The following is a 22,109-nucleotide window of genomic DNA, read 5'->3' as shown; positions in this document are numbered from 1 at the left end:
CTCTCGTGTTAGGAACTTTTGAGGAAAACGTGAGCCGGAAACATTGATTTAAATGTGTTAGGAATATTGATTTTAAGCTAGTTAATATTGTAGCTCGTGTTAGGAACTTAAGATTACATTACTACTAATAATGAATTTCATTTACCATTCTTTTGTCTTGGTAACGTTGTCACCTCATATATTCTACTATTGATTTTAAATTAAACCAAGTTTCACATACGATGCTAAATGATACAGTAACATTGATTTAATTAATTGATAATGCTTGATGATTTGGTCACTTTACTAGGATTAGGTTTAGTTTAGGTTATCTGATCTAAAATTCATGAGTAATTGAATCACATCATTTTTTGTCTCAACCGAATGGTATGGATTACATCTCTTTTATTGAAATATCAACTTCTAACTACTTTAACTACTAATTAGCTATTGTATAATTTGTAGTAACATCAAACAAAGAATTGTTAAGGAAAGAACCTTCAATTTAACCTTGAATTTTGGGGTTTAATTTCTATTAGGGACATTTTGAATATGTAGATCCCCGCCATTTTTTTTATTATTATTATTTTTGAAAAAAGGAAGCAGAAGTAAATAAACATATAAAATCAAGTTTTAAACAAATAAAAAAAAAATCGTGTATATACTTCAAAATTTTACTTGCAAAATGATAGCACCTGTCATTATAATCTTACAATATATACGTTGCAGTTGATGTAGAAGAACTGTATTTCATGTTTTAACATATTGTTAGCTAGATTATTGATGCTTTTGACGTATTGTAAAGTCAATTGTTTATAAATTTGATGAATTGGAGAAGATGATAAGTTTAAAAGTTCTCGAAATTAATTGTAACAGCCAAATCCAACTTATTTCTTAAATCACAAACAGCTCCTCTTTAGTAAGATCATACAGAACATCAAACTAACTCCAGCTATATCTCGCTCACGTACATCAATTCCAAACTCATTCTTGCGTTTTGCATGCACTCCAAAACTCAGTATATGTACATGTAGTTGAACCCACTATTCAAACCAATTTGGGGCTAATAATAAGCTAATTGGTACGTACATAAGTTATACAAGTATATAGTGAGTCTGCTTTACAAGCAACCACAACAAACAAAAAAATTCACCTGAATGAAAATGAAACTATTTTTTAAAAATCAAATTTTAAATTTAATGGCATAAAAAAATTTGTTGGGGAGCCTAAAGAAATTAAAAGTATATATGAAATACTTGTATTAAACAGGGTCACACATTTGTCAGAGAAAACTATACAAGTACTTAGCTAAGGTGTACATATTTCATTAATATTGAGTCTAACCTATACACAACCACAATAAAGTTCTTAGCTTGCCTTTAATTATACTTTGTATGTTTGTAGACTTGTAGTAGTACCTAAAACTTGATTTGAGTTATACATGCGTGATGGATATACTGCCAAACAAATGGTGAAAAGGTGAGAATTTGAAAAAAATGAAGGGAAATATAATTTAAGCAACTCCGTGGAGCGATTACATACCATTATATATGATTAAAACTAGTACCGTGCTAAATCTAAACGGAGGTCAAACTTTATTTCATTACTTAAGTTATACTCCGTATATTGATCATCTGTTTAATATGTCGTATAATTTTTCTTGCATACTGTACGAATAGCTTTCAAGTAATGTATCGAGTGGATAAGTACATATAGGTGTTGCAATCTCCATGAATAACACATTCTATATTCTTTCGGCGCAAAATCTCAAACTCAATGGCATAGCACTAAATAAGTATACCTCTCAAAGTAGTTGGGGAGCCAAAAGTGGTAAAAAGTATGAAACATAGTCACAAGAATTTGCAGTGAAAAGAAAGACAATATAAGTTATTCCAAGTGGAGCGTAATAATATTTACTACCAGTAATTTAAGTGATGAAAAGGGTAAAGATAGTTTGAGTACAAGATATTGTTATAATTAGGGTTTATGACAAGAAATGTGAGGATATATATTCACCTACCTCTTATAAAAGTTAGTTCTAGGCAAAAAAAGGAAAATTAAATATGGTTGTATGGAAGTAAAGGGTGGAAGAAATGAATGTACACGAGGCAGAAGAGTATGGGATATATGGTCCCTAAAAGATAGGGATATCTCCCAAATGAAGCAATGTTTTTGGACGTTTGATGTCCTTAAGTTATGGTTCTTATGCTTCAAGCTCTAATAGGACACATCCCTCTTTCATTTGTCCATTTTGATGTGTTTTGTATGTTGTATCTTATCAACAAGATACATTATTATATTGGTATGTCATTTTACGTATTAAAGTAACATGTTCGGTCGTAAAATAAAAATAAAAATTAGTAAAAATCATTTTAAAAAAACCAAAAAAAAAACTTTGATTTGTTATTAGTTTATTGATGATGCATGTAGACGTAGTTGCATGTGATTTACATATTATTATGTTATTGTTGTTTCGTGTTTAGTTGTGTCCTAACATTTTTTTTTATTATTGGAAATTAATTAAAATGTTATGGACCATAGACAATGAGAAGAGGGAAATACTAACCATCCCCCTCCCCCTCCCCCTCCCCCAAGAGGCAAAAACGTTGCTATTACGTTAATTTTTGAACCTCGTAACCTTCAATTTTAACTACTATAATATGTAAGCTTTAAAGGGTATTATTTAGCTTCCCTAAAAAAGTGGGAATGATCGAGAGAATACCATCAAAATATGACCTAAAAAGAATTTGCATATATCATGACATCGATCAAACCATAATTTTATTTCTGTAAGTACGTTTGTTATTCAACCAAAATACTTTTATAGAAATTACAATTAACACTTATACATACTTATAACTTGGATGAAAGCTCATTATCACTTGATTAGCTAGCTAAAAGTGTGGAGAAGTAGTAGTAAAATGCAAGAAATATTATTAAGGACTAAAACTGTGCAATCAATGTTAGCTAAAAATTGAACACAAGGCAATGATGATCTTTTCTCAATTAAGCGTTATATTGTTGGGTTAGTTAGCAATATTTATTTCAATTGATTGACAGATTAAATTTCAAATAGACCACTCCCCTGCCCCATTTATAGTTTTAATTGTGTTGCTAATCTTGATTTTGATTCCTAATTATGCGTAAAAATTCAGCTCCAACATTCTCTTTCAATGCCTCAATTGGTGCGGTTACTTTTCCGGATTTTCCTCTTACACTTTTACCTTAAAAACTTAATTACTAGAGTTACAGTAAAAAGCAATAGTAAAAGCACTTTTATTCATGAGCAAAATCTATCTATCCTCATGTTTTGAATGATAATAAGCACAACCCAATATGGAAGATTAACAATTTTAAAACCGTTCACATAGAATCGGTGTCAATAAATTGATTTTTCTTATTAGGTAAGAGTAATTCTAATGGTTGTAACTAGAGATTTGTTTGTAATTTTAAGTAATCTCTAGCAGCTAGCTTGATCATTGGAGTTAGAAAAATGCAATTAGCTTGGTCAAACAAATTATATTAGCTTTGTCGCTAATTTGCTTGGGAAAAAAAAATGCCAAAAAGAGATGTTATTACTCCCTCGGTTTCATAATGTTAGCCCCATATACTATTTTGGGCGTTTCAAAAAAATCTACCCATATTGAATATATTTCATTTTTAACTTAATTTTTATTGAATTAATTGGTTGTGAATTGATGACAATATGACATGACTCTAAGTAAGGAAATCCTTACCTTGAATTATGCAATTATAACTTAAATGGAGGGAGTAATAAAATTTAAATTTAAAAAACTAATCAAGAAATAACGACTTATTTAAGTCACAAGCTATTAGCTAACTATTGAGACATAAAATAACTATAAAAGAGATTAGCTTAAAATCTTATGTAGTATAATTAACAAGTTTATTTGCTAAATAGCTTACCTTTAGGGTTGCTCTAAAAACCACTATTTAGTATGGACGGATAGGGGTGGGACTTCGGTCTGGCAGTTCGGTTTGACCTCGGTTTGAGTCGGTTTCGGTTTGGAGCGGTTCGGATTGAAACGGTTTAGTTTAGCTGGCGGGTCGGTTTGGTTCGGTTTGGGTTAGTCACGGCTCGGTTTGGTTTCGGTTTATTTCTTTGCGCTTTAAATTCGGTTTGGGTCATAAGCGGGTCGGTTTATAAACGATTCAGATTATGTCGGTTCGGTTTGATACGGGTCGGTTTAAGGGGCGGGTTTACCCGGGTCAATGTCAGTTCGGTTTACAAACGGTTTGGATCAAGCTGGTTTGGTTTGAAATGGGTCGGTTTAGGGGCGGATTTACCCGGGTCAATATGGGTTCGGTTTATAAACGGTGCGAATCATGTCGGTTCAGTTTGAAATGGGCCGGTTTAGTAGAGGGTTTACACAGTTCAATTGGTTCGGTTTATGAACGGTTTGGATCATGTCGGTTCGGTTTATAAGCGGTTTGGGTCATGAATTGAATTCATGATTGTTTTAAAGATCGCGTCATGACCATGATTTAATGAGTTGATACTTATAATACGATAAATCGATAATTAAGAATGTACAAATATTCAATTAGATTGATCAACAAGTGTTTTAAACTTTTAAGTTTTAATAATCAGATATGTAAATATGTTTATCGATTGTAGATTTGTAGTACATACCAATAATTCAATGAGGCAATGATACTTATGATAGTATGATAATGATACCAACCATACATTCGTACGATATGATATACATAATAATTAATCTATAATTACATATACATTAACAATATCGTATTGAATCAATTTCCATTTCCAAACATTGCATTTCTTATAAATTATAACTTACACGAGATTAAATGGATTCGTTATTTAGTTTGTTACTTTATTTAGATTACTAACTCAAACAACTTAATAAGTTAAATGGACGAAATCACGAAATCATGACCATGATTTAATGAGTTGATACTTATAATACGATAAATCGATAATTAAGAATGTACAAGTATTCAATTAGATTGATCAACAAGTGTTTTAAACTTTTAAGTTTTAATGATCAGATATGTAAATAACTAAATATGTTTATCGATTATAGTACATACCAATAATTCAATGAGGCAATGATACTTATGATAGTATGATAATGATACCAACCGTACATTCGTACGATATGATATACATCATATACATAATAATATAATTACATATACATTAACAATATCGTATTGAATCAATTTCCATTTCCAAACATTGCATTTCTTATAAATTATAACTTACACGAGATTAAATGGATTCGTTATTTAGTTTGTTACTTTATTTAGATTACTAACTCAAACAACTTAATAATTTAAATGGACGAAATCACGAAATCACTAATTAAAGTGGTGATGAAAGCATTATGCAATACTAATGTACGAATAGTCAAATATACAACGGTTAGATTGAATGCCCATGAAAAACAATGGTTAGATTTTCATTACTTTATTAGTTATTAGTATTATTACTTATTAAGTTATTATTAGTTTTATAGTTTATTATATATACTGATATACAATCACAGACTCACAGATGTCAGATATTGTCATATTGATGAGCATTAAGCCATTAACTCATTAAGTCATTAACTATGTCGTATTGAATCAATTTCAATTTTGAAACATTTGCGTTTCTTACATTTATAACTTATAAGTAATAAACTAATAATAATAATAATAATAATAATAATAATAATAATAATAATAATAATAATAGTAATAATAATAATAATAATAATAATAATAATTATAATAATATTATAATAATAGTAGTAGTAAACTAGTAATAATAATAATATTAACAAATAATTATACTAACAATAATAATAATAATAATAATAATAATAAATAATTAAAAAAAAACGGTAAAAGACCTAGAAAAGCACAAAGAAAATCTAGACCGTTAGATCTAGATGAATATTCTAGAATCTACAAAAAAAAAAAAAAAAAAATGAACGGTTAGATCTAACTTAGATGTTGAGATTGAATATGGACGATTAGATCAACTGAAGTAAAACCTAAACCTAGAAAAAAAACCCACTCTCACTCTCTCAGCCATTCTCATTCACTCATTCAGCCGTTTCTCTCTCAATCTCACAATCTGTCATAGTTTCTCTCTCTAACTTCTCAGTTTCTCACTCTTTCGTTCTGAAATTCTCAAGAATCTCAAGCTCAATTTCGTTTCATTTGTGTTTTGTATCTACATTTCTGATTTCTAGCTTTACATTCTCGTTTTTTTTTGTTAATTTTTGTAGTTTTCGTTTTGATTTTTTTCGTTTTTGTTCCGGTTTGTTTATTTAGGGTTTTTGTTTTCGTTTCATTTGTGTTTTGGATCTACATTTCTGATTTCTCGCTTTACATTCTCGTTTTTTTGTTAATTTTTGTTGTTTTTGTTTTGATTTTTTTCGTTTTTGTTTCGGTTTGTTTATTTAGGGTTTTTGTTTTCGTTTCATTTTTGTTTTGGATCTAAGTTCTGATTTCTGATTTCTGATTTCTGATTTCAAATCTTCCTCTCCTTCAAGCCGTCAAACCCTAAGGTAATTTTTTTGTTAATTTATTCGATTTTTTTCGTTTTCGTTTCGGTTTTTTTTTTTTTATTTCAAGTTCTGATAATCTACATTCTTGATTTTTTCTTTTGATCTCCAGTTCAGGTAGTTCTCCATCTTCAAATCTCCTTCAAGCCGTCAAAGGTAATTACTTTTTCCTTTTTGTTTTTTTTTTAATACAGTTTTTCTGTTTTTGTATTTGATTATTGTTGTTGTTCTTGCTTGAATATAGTCGAAATATGCCTAAAATGAGTAAAATATGCCTAATATAGTCGAAATACCACGGAAGCACACGACACGACCTAGGTTAGTGATCAGCCGGTCACCGGGGACGGCTGAATCTAGGACTAGGAGTGCCGCCTGCCCTTTTCCGGACCCATCTTTGCCCTTTATACAAAGTCCGACTGTATCTGTGTCTATGCAGAGCAGGATGGCCAGAACGAAAAAGACAGCTAGGATCTCAAATTCAGACGGCTCCTCCCACAGGGTGCCGCTTAGTGAAACATCTGACCAGGCGCCAGATGTTGAAGTGAAACAAGGCGGCCTGGATGCCGGCAATTCTGTGGGGGGAGTCATAGTGACCCCTTCCCATTTAACAGTTAACAAATCTGCTCCTTTTCAAAGAGAGGAGGCGGGCCCCTCCGGGAGAGGGGAGGAGTCGTCTTCTTCAGACTCGTCGGAGGACGATTCCGAGTCAAGCTCTTCTGGCCATGCTTCTTTGGGTACAGAAGAGAAAAACAGTCGCCTGCAAGAGGCGAGACTTTCTCACGCAGTTGAGAAGGGGGACAATTGGGCGGAACCATCCGCCTCTTACCGAGAGCTAAATACCCCCTACTACTGCACGGTACCTCGGGGCCGAATCACAGCCATGCAAGAGAAAGTGGAGAGCTTTATTGCAAACCACACCATGGGCCCCGACTTTCTAGTGTTTTTGCCGGATCCAGAAGACATAGTCGTCTGGCCGGCTGGTTCCAGTTATGAAAGCGCCTGCTTTGGCTGCTACGAGGCGGCCATCAAGGCAGGGCTTCGCTTCCCATTACATCCGGCTGTTCAGCGGATTTTGGATGGGTATGAGTTGGGATTATGGCAGTTAGCCCCAAACTCCTGGGTCAACGTACTCGGCTATGTGGCCGGGTGCGAACTGCACGGGGTGGAGCCGAGCTTCGAGGCTTTCGCCCATATGAACTATCTCAGCCGGACTCCTAAGACAGGCGGTACCGGCTGGTATCAATTGACAAGCCACATGGGCTACCTCATGACAAGAGGTAAAGCAAATAAGTGGAAGGACTGGCGGAGCACCTTCCTCATCATTGAGAGTTCTGACATTGAGCAGAACAAGCTCTTCAATAGGTGGAACAGGAATCCGCCCCTTCTTGCAGGCAGCCGTAGCATGCCGCCTGTTCCCCCCAAGGCTAAGAAAGAGATCCTTGATAAAGGACTCTTTAAAGTAGAGTCGAGGGTCGACTCTACTTAAGGGGTACGAGAAAAAGTACCCCTGCACTGCGTCCCGAGCTTCAAGTGGCTCTATGACGAGTACTTTTTGGCCGCCTGCGGCCTCAGCAGTCGTGCTCAAGAGGTAGTCGGCCTGTCGAATACTCTGTTGTTCCATACATTTGTTGTTTATCTTTTATTAACTTTGCTGTTTGTTTTTTGCAGCTGACGCCATGAGCAAAATCACCGCCTCCAAGACTGCGGCGGCCATGTTGCGGGCCTCTATTATGCAACAAGCTTCAACCGACTCCCCCAAGAAGGGGGCACCCTTGGTGAGCTCCGAACCTTTCACCCACTTTTTGGAGTGTTTATGCATATACTGACTTTTTTCTTCTTTTTTAGACGGGTGCTCCAAGAGCTTCATCTTCCCAACAGCCGGACCCCAAGGCCCGGAAGACGACTGTTGGGAGCTCTCCTGGTTCTGCCAGGAAACAGGTGGCGGCTGAGAAACAGCCGGCCACTTCTTCTAAAACTCCAACTGGGCCGCCTAGAGGTATGAAGTTGTCCTTGTAAATTTTAGACTTGCTCCCTTTGTTACTAAGTCTAATCCGTTTGTTTATGCTTGATGCAGCCGGCCCCCAGGAGCCTGACTTGGTAGAGATGGCCAAGTCTATGATCAGGGCAGTTCCTCCAGCTGAAAGGGAGGCGGTCAGGGGTGTCGGCACCCTTGACCTTGACGGGATTGCAGGGGTCCTTGTTGAGGTATACTTAGCATATTTTTGAGTATTTGAATTTCTGGACGCCTGTTTTCTTTTTTGTTTGGAAACTGACGCCTGTTTTTTTTGTACTTAGGCCCTGCTCTGAGTTAACGGCCTTCGCAAGCCGCTTGATCGGAAGAACAAAGAGGTAAAGGCTGCAAAAGCTATGGCCGCCTCTGACTGTGATAAGGCAATGTTTCAAATTGCCCAAAATGAAGTACTGACCATTGATATTCTTTATTATAGCGCAGGCTACCGCCGCTGTTCGGGCTCAGTTAGAGGCGGCCCAGAAGAAGAATGACGAGCTGGAGGCGACCATCACAAATCTCAAGGCCGAGCTGAAACCTCTTCGCCTGAAAATGTACTCTTACGAAGCCATGGAGAAATCCTTGGCCAGCGTAAAGGAACGTCTGGTGACCCAGGAGAAGAGTCTTACCCAAGAGCTCTCGGAAAAGGCCGAGCAAGAGAAGAAAGAGTTGGTCCGGGAGATGATGGAAGACTCCGCTCAAATCCAGCGCATGACCTGGGGCCGCCTCTTCCCCAGTGCCGACTTTGCCTCTTGGGAAAGAACGTACCGCCAGTGTTCGGATACATATAATCAAGAGATCCTGGCGGCTTCTGAAGAAGAGGCGTTGGGGGAAGCGTTGGAGGAGGAGGAGCCGATAGTGGCGCTTGTGCCGCTTGGGGGTAAGGCATCAAAAAAGGATGCAGCTGAAGCCGAGTCCAGCAAGAAGAGTGCTGACCAGGCGGCAGCTGCTAATACTGAACTGCCCCCTTCTTAAGCTTTATGTATTCTTTCCACGGCCTGCGTGCCGTTTGCTTTGTATTTACCCGGCCAGGGGGCCGGGGCTTTGAATATTTTGCTGGTCTTTAATGACCGGCTTATTTTTAATGAATTTTTGTTTTGCTTCAAATTTGTCTAAGTATTCCATATCTAATATCCAATTGTTCACTAGACCGACTGTTTTACATGGCCGAACGTTGCAGACAGGTACGGATAGTTAGTACGCCGCCTATGCCCCTGGACGACTGGTTGTCTGTTTCCAGGATAGACGATCAGTCGGCCATTTATCCAATCAGTATTCGAACTATTTTGTCTGGATCCTTTTTTGGGCAGGCGGTCCTGTCATTTGTAAATTTAACCAAGTAGGAAAGTGGTCTGACCAAGTAAATAGAGTATTACCTAGTCGCCAAGGAACTGAGTAGTAGAGATAACAAGCGGCGGGTACCGGTTGTTTCCCTTTAATGCCAATGTTTGTTGGCTTTTAACTCATAATTTGTTAACCTAGCAAGAGTAGTGGTTGAGAGCCCCTGTTTGTTAAAAACAGGCGGACGACTCATACCTTTTAGGCTCCATACTAAGTTGAGTGACTATTAAGTTAACATAGGAGTTACTTAGTCTTCGTCACAATTTAGATTGAGTAGTAGAGGTACCAGGCGGCGGATGCCGGCTGATCCCCTTGATTTGCCAATGTTTGTGGGCTATTAACTCAATAGGTTACCTAGTAGGAATAGGGGTTTGAGTGCCCCTGTTTGCCAAAAAACAGGTGGTCTACTCAAACCTTTTAGGTTCCATACCAAATTTGAGGGAGTGACTATGAGTTAACGTTGGAGTTACTCAGTCGTCGTCACTTTTGCTTGAGAAGTAGAGGTACCAGGCGGCGTAGGCCGGCTAGACCCCTTGATTCGCCAAAGTTTGTTGGCTATTAACTCAATAGGTACCCCCTGCATTTATCCCAAGTAATACAGGCGGTCATCTGACTCAGATGTCAACTGCTACCACTAGTTTGGTTAGTGATAGAGTTATCCTTGTCTCAAAAACGGCTACGTGGTTGCCCTTGGGGACAGTCGTATAGGTGCCGTGTAATTAGTTTATAGAACAATGTTCCACCCAAAAGGGAGTTGCTCTCTGCGACGAATTTCATCCGGAGGGATGTCGTCGGACGCCTGCTATGATGTTGGGACAGGTCGTATTAGTTTTGTAGATTTGATCAGTTGGCTTGGCGCCTGGTCTGATCATTTGGCCTGTGGCCTTGGTAAGTTCTTGGTGAACGTAGGTACTAAGTAAAAGGAGGGTAGCCGCCTGTTAGGCACAGGGTCGGCCAGGCCCTAATCTTTTTAGCTAAGTATTAGGGGGGTGGCTATGTGTTTGGAACCAGTCGGCCATCTTCTTATGGAGAGTAGCCGACTGTAAAGGTACAGACGGCATGCCCCTCTGAAGATAGAGTGAAATACTCAATGGAGAGTAGCCGACTGTAAAGGTACAGACGGCATGCCCCTCTGAAGATAGAGTGAAAAACTCAATGGAGAGTAGCCGACTGTAAAGGTACAGACGGCATGCCCCTCTGAAGATAGAGTGAAAAACTCAATGGAGAGTAGCCGACTGTAAAGGTACAGACGGCATGCCCCTCGTAGTACAAAATTGAATAGTAAGTGCAAACTTTTATTAAGTAGCTCTTTACTTTACATCATTCAAAAGAAATATTTCTTAAGATTATCTACATTCCAAGTTCGAGGCAACGGTTGTCCGTCTGGTGTTTCCAGACGGTAGGTACCGTCCCTGACTTCCTCATAGATTCGGTAGGGTCCTTCCCAGTTGGGAGTTAGTTTTCCAGACTCATTAGCCCTACCTACTGCTTCCATTTTTCTAAGTACAAAGTCCCCTACTTTGAGTGGACGCCTGTGTACTTTTTTGTTGTATGATCTAGTCATTCTCAGGCGATAGATCTCATGGCGCAAGACAGCATTGCCCCTCTTTTCAGGAAGTGAGTCTAATGCCAGGCGCATGGCTTCCCAGTTTGCCTCTTCGTCATATAGCATTACTCGAAGAGTCGGCTCGTAGTGTTCTATTGGAAGAACAGCTTCCGCACCGTAAGTTAGGAGGAATGGAGTTTCTCCAGTTGCCCCTTTTTCAGTCGTCCTAATGGCCCAGAGAACATGTGGTAGTTCATCCGCCCATAGGCCGCCTGCTCGTTTAATCTTTTTCTTGAGACCGTCTGAGATGATTTTTTTAAAGGCTTCTACCTGGCCGTTTGCTTGTGGACGGCCGACAGATGCAAAGTAGTTTGCAATTCCTTGATCACCCAACCAGCTTTTGAGAACAGGCGTCTCAAATTGGGGACCATTATCAAAAACCATAGACATGGGAACCCCGAACCGAGTGATGACATTTTTCCAAATGAATGAAATTACATCTTTCGACTTGATTCCCTTTACAGCCTCCGCCTCTACCCATTTAGTGAAGTAGTCGACGGCAACAAGTATGTACCTCCTTCCGCCTGTAGCAGGCGTATATGGACCCAGAATGTCCATGCCCCACTTAGCAAACGGTAGTGGGCTGTGAATGGTAGTGAGGTCAGTAGCCGGACGGTGAATTAGTTTGCCAAACCTTTGGCACATGTCACATTTTTTCACCACCTCCATTGCATCTGCTTCCAAAGTAGGCCAAAAGTAGCCCTGCCGCCTTGCCCTTTGAGCAAGCATCCTACCGCCTATATGAGAGGCACAGTAACCAGAGTGAAGATCGTCTAATATCTCTCGTCCCTTTTCTGGAGTAACACACTTTAAGAAGGGTTGAAGGTACCCCCTTTTGTGAAGTTCTCCCTTTATCATTTCAAAACAGGTGGCTCGTTTTTTCAGTGCTGCCGCCTGTTGAGTATCATCCGGCAGTGTACCGTTTGTAAGATATGCCCTGATTGAATCCATCCAGGTTGAGCTTCTGTCTAGGATTCCAATAGGGTTTTCCTCGATGCTTCTCTTCTCCATTACTTCCCAAAAAACAGTTCGAGGAGTATCAGAGGAGGCGGATGATGCTAATTTTGACAGTGCATCCGCCTGGTTGTTTTCTGATCTCGGCACTTGGATCAGATGGAAATCCTCAAGGGAGCCGACTGCTTGTCGGACCGCCTGTAAATACTTGATCATGGCCGGATGGGTTGCTTCGTATTCGCCATTGTACTGACTCACTATCAATTGTGAATCGGAACAGGCGTCTATTTTTCTTGCTCCTGCCGCTTTGCACATGCGGATCCCGGCTAGTAAAGCTTCATATTCTGCCTCATTGTTTGAAGCCTGAAAACTGAAGCGTAGAGCATACTCGTACCTGTCGCCCTATGGCGACTGACATATGACGCCTGCTCCACAACCATTTGAAGTAGAGCTTCCGTCCACATATACCTTCCATACTTGGTCTGGAACTTGAGAGTCAGGAGGACGAGTCATCTCTACAATAAAATCAGCAAAGGCTTGTCCCTTCACTGCTTTTCTAGGCTCGAATGTAACTTCGAGGCTCTGTATTTCTATGGCCCATTTGATCATTCGACCTGACGACTCCATGATGGTCAGTGGCCGCTTGATAGGTTGGTCTGTATACACGACGACTGCATGTGCCAAAAAGTAGGGCTTCAATTTTTTAACAGCCATGAAGAGTGCAAGACCAAATTTCTCCACTAGGGGATACCTCAACTCGGCATTTTTCAGTACGTGACTGACAAAGTAGACCGGGAGCTGACAGCCGTCCCTTTCAGCAAGGAGAACAACGCTTAACGCATGATCAGAGACGGCCAGGTACATGTAGAGAACCTCTTTGGGCAAAGAGCTGACCAGCCTCGGCAAGGAATGCAAGTGAACTTTTAATTTCTGGAAGGCGGCCTCAGCATCCGGCCCCCATTCAAACCTTGCCTTTTTCTTAATTGCCTGGAAAAAGTACAGGCATTTGTCGCCTGATCGGCTTAGAAATCTTCCCAAGGCCGCCAGACAACCTGTTAACTTCTGAACCTCTCGGATGGTACGAGGCGACTGCATGTCAATGACCGCCTGCACCTTCTCAGGGTTCGCCTCTATTCCTCTCTGATTGATAAGGAATCCGAGAAATTTCCCAGACTCAACTCCAAATACACATTTCTTGGGATTGAGCATGACATGGTGCCGCCTGAGTGTGGCGAAAGTTTCTCGGAGGTCCGACAGATGATCTTTCTGAAGTTTAGTCTTGACAATCATATCATCAATGTATGCCTCGACGTTTCTCCCAATCTGATCAAAGAACACAGTGTTTATCATTCGTTGGAAGGTAGCCGGGGCATTCTTAAGACCAAACGGCATGACCGTGTAACAGTATAACCCCTGATCAGTGACGAAGGTCGTCTTCTCCTGATCTTTCTTCCATAAAGGAATTTGATGGAAACCAGAATAGGCGTCCATAAAACTCATCAAGGCATGGCCGGCTGTTGAGTCGACCAGGTTATCAATTTTAGGCAGAGGGTAACTGTCTTTGGGGCACGCCTTGTTTAAGTCTGTGTAGTCTACACACATTCGCCAGGTGCCATTCGGCTTTTTAACAAGCACCACATTTGCAACCCAGTCTGGGAAGTAACATTGCCGAATGAACCCTGCATCAAGTAATTTTTTAACTTCGGCGGCTGCCGCCTGACTTCTTTCTTCGCCATGGTTCCACTTCTTCTGCCGTACCGGCTTCTTTTTCGGATCCACGGCCAGTTTATGTACCGTCAGATCAGGACTAATGCCTGGCATTTCATGAACTTCGAATGCAAAGATGTCCTTGTATTCTTTCAATAGGTTGTGAAAGTTGTCATCAAGGTTTCTCAGAGCAGTCGTCCCAACTTTGACTGTTCGGTCAGGACGTGAGTCGTCTAAGATCAGGTCCACATGCTCACCAGCCGGCTGAGGGCGGAACTCATCCGGCCGCTCCTCTGCCAATGATTGCTATTTTCTTGCTTTTCTTGCGGCCCCCGTCTGGGATGCCTTTCTCTTTTTGCCGCCTGCTTCTTGAACAGGCGCACTCTCCTTGACATTGTCAAGGTCTGTTTTTTCACCGCTTGACCCAGTAGCCATAATAGTGGGCTTGGCATCCGAGAGATAGCACTCTCGGGCCATCCTCTGATCTCCCCTTAGGGAGCCGACTGTTCCATTATCCCTCTCAAACTTGAGCAACATAAGAGATGGGATTATAACAGCCTTGGAATTATTCAGGGTAGGTCGACCCAGAATCATGTTGTAGGCCGAGAGTTCCTCTACTACCAGGAACCGGACTACCATGTGTCGTCCTTCCCCTTTTTCGCCCAGGCGGATGGGTAAATCTACTCGTCCCAGTGGGTGGACTCCTCCTCCTCCAAACCCTACTAAAGGGTGGGAGGCCGGATGTATGCAATCAGTCTGATATTTTAGTTTCGACAGACATTTGCTACTGATGAGATCTGAGGAGCTTCCGGTATCTATGAGGATTCGGCCAACTCTCTGGTTGGCCACTTTACATTCAATAACGAGAGGGTCGTCATGCGGCCTCCTTACCCCTCCTAGATCTTCTTCAGTGATGACAATCTCAGGAAATGAATATTTGGACGACCGTTCTTGGTGAACGGAATTTACATCTAACCGCCTGATATTGTCTTTGTTGCCCCTAATAGTGGGGCCGCCTCCTGAGAAGCCGCCTGCAATGGTGTAGACGAATGCATCATCTGTATCAGAGCTGTCGGCCTGCTGATTCTTTTTGGCCGACTGCTTTTTTGAGGAAGTGTTCGCCGTAGATTTCTTGACATAAGTGTCAAGATCACCTTGCTCAGCCAGGCGGTCTAGGTACCGCATGAGACTGATGCAGTCATTGGTGTGATGACCAACATCATCATGATAAGCACAGAATTTATCTTGGTTCCGGTTGTTTGCAGAACCCTTCATGGGGACCGGCTTCTCAATTGAGATCCGTCCCTTGATTTCTTTTAGGATAAACTGGTTATCCTTGTTAAACGCATACTTTGGGGAGTATGGTTTGAATTCTTTTTTCTTTTTCTGGGCCGGCTGTTTTTTGGAATCAGCCACCCAGACCTCTTTTCTTTTCTCATCTTTGTTAGACGACTGTTTCTGTCGTCCTTCTCTTTTGTCGAACCTTTTCCCGTCCGACTGTTTTATCGTACAAAGATCAGTCGCCTGTATATAGGCTTCTGCTTCAATCAAGGCCTCTTGAAGAGTCGCCACCCTTTTTCGAACCAAATCAAATTTGAAGGTAGACCCGTCTTTGAGACCTCTGAAAAAGTCAGTATAAGCTACCTCATCCGGTAACCCTTGAATCTGTATTCTCATCAGGTTAAACCGCCTGATGTAAGAACGAAGCCCCTCCTTCTCACCCTGCTGAATTGTTCCCAAATCAAGGGTTGTTTTCTTCGCAGGGATGTTCATGGCGAAGTTGGAGGCAAATAAGTAAGCAAGCGTCCTGAAGCTATTTACACAACCAGTCGGCAGGTTGCCGAACCATTGCTGTGCGATTCCTTTGAGAGTCGCTGGGAAACACTTGCACCAGGTGGGATTATCCAACCCTTGAAGGTACATCAGGTTGGTGAATGCCATCAGATGGTCTTCTGGGTTAGTAGTGCCGTCATAGGCGCCTACTAGTACATTTTTCACTTTGGCCGGCTGAGCGGCTTCAGTAATTTCCTTGGAGAAGGCCGACAGCTGTTCACCAAGTCTAAGCAACCGTAGCTGCCAGTCCATAGGTTGGACGTTTTTTGCTGCAGGTCCACCAAACGGAGGTGGCTGCAAAAAATACTGTTGTTGCGGCACAAATGGTAAGTTTGGTACCGCCTGGTCACTATGAAAGCCGGACTGACGGGAGGTGCCGCCTGACTGACTCTCATGGTACGACTGAGTATGCCTCATCGAGGCATTTCGCAAACTGTCTTGAAAGTTTGAAGTAGAGGCCGACTCTGACAATCGGTCACTCTTCTTCTGCTCTAGCAGTAGCCGAGCATCTGTGAATGTTTGCTTCGACCCGTCCGCCTGAATATGACGAACAGGTTTCCTATTTCCTGTAGGATAACGGAATTTTGTGAAATCAAGGGCAGGTGGCTCCCGCTTCCTAGATTTAGGATGAGGAGTCGCCTCTCGCCCTTGAACTGGCTTCCTCTTTAGTGAAGTGGAGGGTTTCTTGGCCGACTGCTCCTTGACTGGAGCAGGCGGCTTCTTGTTGATCAACTCTTGAATCTCTCCCTTGAAGTCCCTCATGAAGGTCATGAGTTCGTTCCTTGTGATGGGAGCAGACCCATCAGTCGGCTGTTGCCGAACAGGCGGTGCGCCTGCTGGCTCGCTTCCTGTTTGAAGATGCTCCCGTTCCCTCCTTTCGGTATGACGGGTACGTCGGGCCCTTAGGGTCCGTCTGAAGCTGTATGAGCTTCAACTTCAAATTCACTTTCGGTATCATGGTCCGACTGAACTTGAGGGTCGTCTAGGGGACGCCTCTCTTCAGGAGTCGGTACAGACTTGGATTCCATCTCAGAAGTACTCTCCCCACAGACGGCGCCAAATGTTTCGGGGTTTTCTGATGTCCTGCGGGAGAGTTACAATTCCGAGACTGGAACCGGACGCCTGTACCTGCAAAATAACGGAGACTCCTGTGAGCTCCGCCTCCAACGGTCAAGTTAGTACCTGATTAAGGAGTAATTAATGCGGAAATTAAAGTGATTTGGTCTCTCTAGGTGAGAGTGTTTAATGTAGGTAATCTGCTTTGTTAGCGAGATCAGCCGGTTATTACTGTGTGTAATTAATGTGTTTTTTCCGTAATGTTTCTGTTCTCCTTCTGTAATCCCCCTTAATGAGGATTAAGGGAGGTATTTATAACCTTGGGAAACGTGCCCATCCTAGGTTTAGGTAAACCTAGGGCCGATTGGGCTTCCCTCGGAAGTTGGGCCTGGGTGGCCGGTTTCTCCATTAGGCATGGAGTATGCCACATGTCTTGACATAACAGGTCCAAGGTGGACGAATAAGCGCGTGCCACGTGGGAAGCCCTGACTGTTCCAACTGGGTGACACTTGGCAGGACCTGATTGGTCCACGTGGCGCATTCCGATTGGTGGGAGCAAAATCCCCTAATCATTATTTATCTCCAATCTTATGTTATCTTATTGGATGATCATGAATATCAAGGAACAATGAAGATAATTTGGGTGGACTTTATTACTGGAATGAAAAGATACAAATGATATATCTTGTAATTAAAATAAATAAGTAATCTAAAACGATATTAATAATGTCGTTGGCCTAGATCTAGGTGATATAAACCTTTGTATAAACCTAAGCCGTTTGATTAGATCTACATTTATTAACATTAATTATTTAATTGTATTTACTATTTAGCCATTTAGGTTGTAAATAATTCAATTTGAATTAAGCAGTTTGTAATTGGATAAGTTTAAACAGGTTGCGATTCGAAAACAGTTCGATTTTTACGGTTTAACGGGTTATGGCAGTTCTGTTTAGACGGTTAGCGGATTATAACGGTTCGGTTTATACGTGCGGTTTAAACGGTTTCGGTTCATAAACGGGTCGGTTTAAACGGTTAGTGGGTTATAAATGGTTCGGTTTAAACGGTTTTTTTTTTCGGTTTAAACGGTTTCGGTTTATAAACGGTTCGGGTCATTAACGGGTTTATAAACCATTCGGTTCGGTTTCGTTTCGGTTTGGATTTGCGCAGTTTGGTTTGTTATCGGTTTACGGTCCGTAACGGGTTGACATTGAGCGGTTCAATTCGGTTTCGGTTTGATATTGAACGGTTCAGTTCGGTTTTCGGTTTACATTTATCGGTTTATAAACGGATCGGTCCGTGATGGTTCGGTTCGGTAACGGGCGGTTTCACGGTTCGGTTTGAAGAGTCCCACCCCTATGGACGGATGCATGTTGAATGTTACGTTGATAGCAATAGGGCCATCAATAGTTCAATAATACACCAATTAAATGTAAAAAATTGAGATTTTACAGAACTTTTATATGAATTTTACGACTCGAGAGCTTGAATTAATTAGTAAATTACTCGCTTGATGTTAAGTCTAGATCTGCTAGTAAATTACTCGCTTGATGTTAAGTCTAGATCTGTTAGTAAATTACTCGCTTGATGTTATTTCTAGATCTGCCACTATAATGAGGTGTGGTTTAGCGGTTTTACCTTTTAGAGTTTTAGCAATAATACTACTCTAAATAGCAATTTTAGTTCTTTTTTTTTTTTTTTTTTGTATTCAAAACCACTAGAATTACGAGTTAGATTTAATATATACAATAATTTTCTATGTGCTCAATCACTCCTTCATAATCGAATATACTATTTATGATAGATTCGATGACAAATTTCCATCTTTATCCTTCAACTAATGCTAATTCTAATACTAGCTTTAGTCAATTACAAGCTGTTAATTGTGCTTTCATGGTCTCATCATATTGGTAATTTGGTAGAGTGGCTAATTAGATGTTAAAATATTGACACAATTTTAAATTATTAAATAAATTAGGCAAGAAAAACTAGTTACAACATCAAATTTTAATAAACACATGTTTTACAAATAATGAAAAGCTTCCAATTCAACGCTATTAATAAATGGGTTAATATCATAATTAGGTCCTAATTTGCTATCCAACAACCCTAACAGTTCTACCTTAATTAAATTTGTGAGTTTGTGAATCTTATGATGGTACATGTGTTTTTTGTTTTTTTACGAATGATGGATATTTTACAACTCTTGTAAAGGGGCTATCTATATACAATGCATGGAAAAATATCTAGCTATTTAAGATCGATACAATCAATTTTTTTATTATTTTTTTTTAATTTTTTTTTTGAAGGAAAGATCGATACAATCAATTAATAGCATTATACTTAAAAAAATCATCTATATTAATAGGTGATACAATCAATGGTGAAAAAAAAAGATTAATAAAGGTCGATTAGTGCAATCCAATTTCACATAACAACTATGTCTAAGATCCTTTATGCAAATCTATTAATGAACTTATGTATCAGTGTAACATCACTAAATTTTGGGGGTTTGAGTACTCAATAGTTGCTCCAATAATGACAATACCTCACAAATTAATAATACAAATCTTTGGAAAATTTGCTAAAAATAACACCACCTTTCACCGGTCTTCCCTAAATAACACCACCTTTTGATTATTCCACAATAACACCACCTTTGACACACATCTGCCAAAAATGAAACAAAAAACCGGTCACCTATTTTACAGGTTACCCTGGGACACGTGTCCTAGTATGATCAGTCAGTTTATTTATTTTTATTTTTGACTTTGAAAAAACTTTAAAAAAAAAATTAACCCCCTTTCCCATGACTATCACCGGCATCCACCACCACCACCAAGACCATCCACCTAAAACAACCCTATCCCCGGCCCCCGTCCTAGTTTCCGACCCCCTTTCCAGCACCCCCTCCCCTTTCCGTCACCCTCTCCCCTTCCCTACCCCTTTTCGGCACCCACCTCCCCTGCTCGACCCCTTTGCACCACCCTTTCCCCTTCACTACCCCTTTCCGGCCGACCCTTCCCCCTCTTCCCTTTTCCGATTTCGGCCCCCTCCCTCCTTCCCTTTTCAATTTCGGCTTCCTCTCCCTAATTTCCGTAGGCTAGGGTTTCGGTGGTGGGTTGTTTAAGGGTGGGGGAATGGGTGGAGCCGTGGAGGGGTGTCGTTCAGGGGAGGGGAAGGCTGGGGAGGTCGATCGACGACGAGGGCGGGGGGAGGGGCGCCAGCAAGGGTGGGGGAGGGGCGCCGGTGAGGGTGAGGGTTGGGCAGGGAGGCTAGGTGGTGGTTTTTTTTTTTTTTAATTTTAACTTTATTTTAATTACTTAGGTTTTTTTTAAAAAAAATAAAAATAAAAATAATTAACCAATGACATTGTGACACGTATCATAGGAAACCAATACAACAGGTTACCAACCGGTTTTGTTTCATTTTTGGCAAATACATATGAAAGGTGGTGTTATTCTGGAATAATCAAAAGGTGGTGCTATTATGGGAAGACCGCCCAAAGGTGGTGTTATTTTTGACAAATTTTCCCAAATCTTTTAAATTATTTTTTTCATACACTTTTGAGGTTTCAAGTTAAATTTAATCGAGTTATCTTCAATCGAATTCAAAACAACTTATTAAGACATGTTCGACAATACCTTTTAATTTGGATTAGGTTTAAACATAGGGTTACAAAATACAAACTATATATCAAAATATATTGGCTATTGTTATGACAAGCGTTATAAAAATAAATATTTGGACAATAGCAAAAGTGTTTAAAAATATATCACGGTATTTGATTAGATGATATGGTAGCGTTTTAAGTAGAGGATATAAATCATATAATAACTGTATAATTTTTATTAACCAATAACAATTACTATGATGTAAACACTAAGCACAAAAGTTTATTTTAATATATATCCCTAAAGTTCGTTAGCTAGGAAGGGCGTGAATAAAGTTAATCATTAGCTCTTAATATGGATAAGAAGCCTGCAAGTAAGGTCTTCTACTTTTATACTAAATTTTATGTGTCCCTAATTATACACGTCAACGCACCAAAAAGCTTAAGGAGAGAGATATGGTCACGCGTGAGTTACATATATATAATGGTACGTCTACCTTTAAATATTTGAGATTATATCTAGCTATATAATATAACTAAAGTAAGTTCATGCTTTGAGTTGAACTTCTTCAATTCCATTTGATTATATATTATGCTGTTTTCTTTGGTACATAAAAGTTAGAAGTCATAACACTTTTAATATGTCAAATTGTCAAGCCAAGAATGTCTTTTCTTAATTTTTTGTTTAATTAGACGACTTTAATTGATAATCACTCTGCTTAAACAATTATTAACAATCTAAATCTGTATAATGGTTGTTCGATCTCAAAAAAAAATCTATATAATGTTATAACTTTAACAATACATATATAACATACATTTTGAATGACCTTTTAAAATTTGACTTTGTTTAGTATGTGCCTATATGATGTAGAGTGAGTAAATCTTAATAAAAAAAGTTTAGAAATTATTTTTGTAAATTAAAGCATTATGGCCTTCTAATTAAAATTATATTGAACTAAAATGTTACACTTAATCGATATTTGCAGAAATTGATACTATATATTTATCAACAACTTTTTGGTGCAACTAACCACACCGTGTGGCAGGGGTTACTCAAGTTATTTTGTTAGAGGTTACCCGAGCTATTCAGTCAGGAGTTACTTGAGGAGTTCGGACAGGGGTTACTCGAGGGGTTCACTCGGTCAAGAATTACTTGATGAATTACTCGGTCAGAGGTTACTCGAAGGGTTCGGTCATAGATTACTCAAGGGGTTACTCGGTTAGGGACCCCTTACCGAATAACTTGAGTAACCACGTCAATTCGAGTAACTCCTAATCAAGCAACTCGAGTAACCCCTACGGCACGGTTTAGCAAGCCACATACAAAAATTGTGTATGTTTATTTAATTGTTATTTTGCTTGATAAAACTAAGTGAACTAATTGTTTAAACTAATTTTATATGATCAACCAACGTTATATACTTATATCTTACATAGTACGAAGTATGAGTTATCGCAAGTGGA

This window comes from Chenopodium quinoa, unplaced genomic scaffold (genome assembly GCF_001683475.1).
Source record: "Chenopodium quinoa cultivar QQ74 unplaced genomic scaffold, ASM168347v1, whole genome shotgun sequence".
Taxonomy (NCBI): Eukaryota; Viridiplantae; Streptophyta; class Magnoliopsida; order Caryophyllales; family Amaranthaceae; genus Chenopodium; species Chenopodium quinoa.
Note: the sequence above shows the minus strand (reverse complement) of the source record.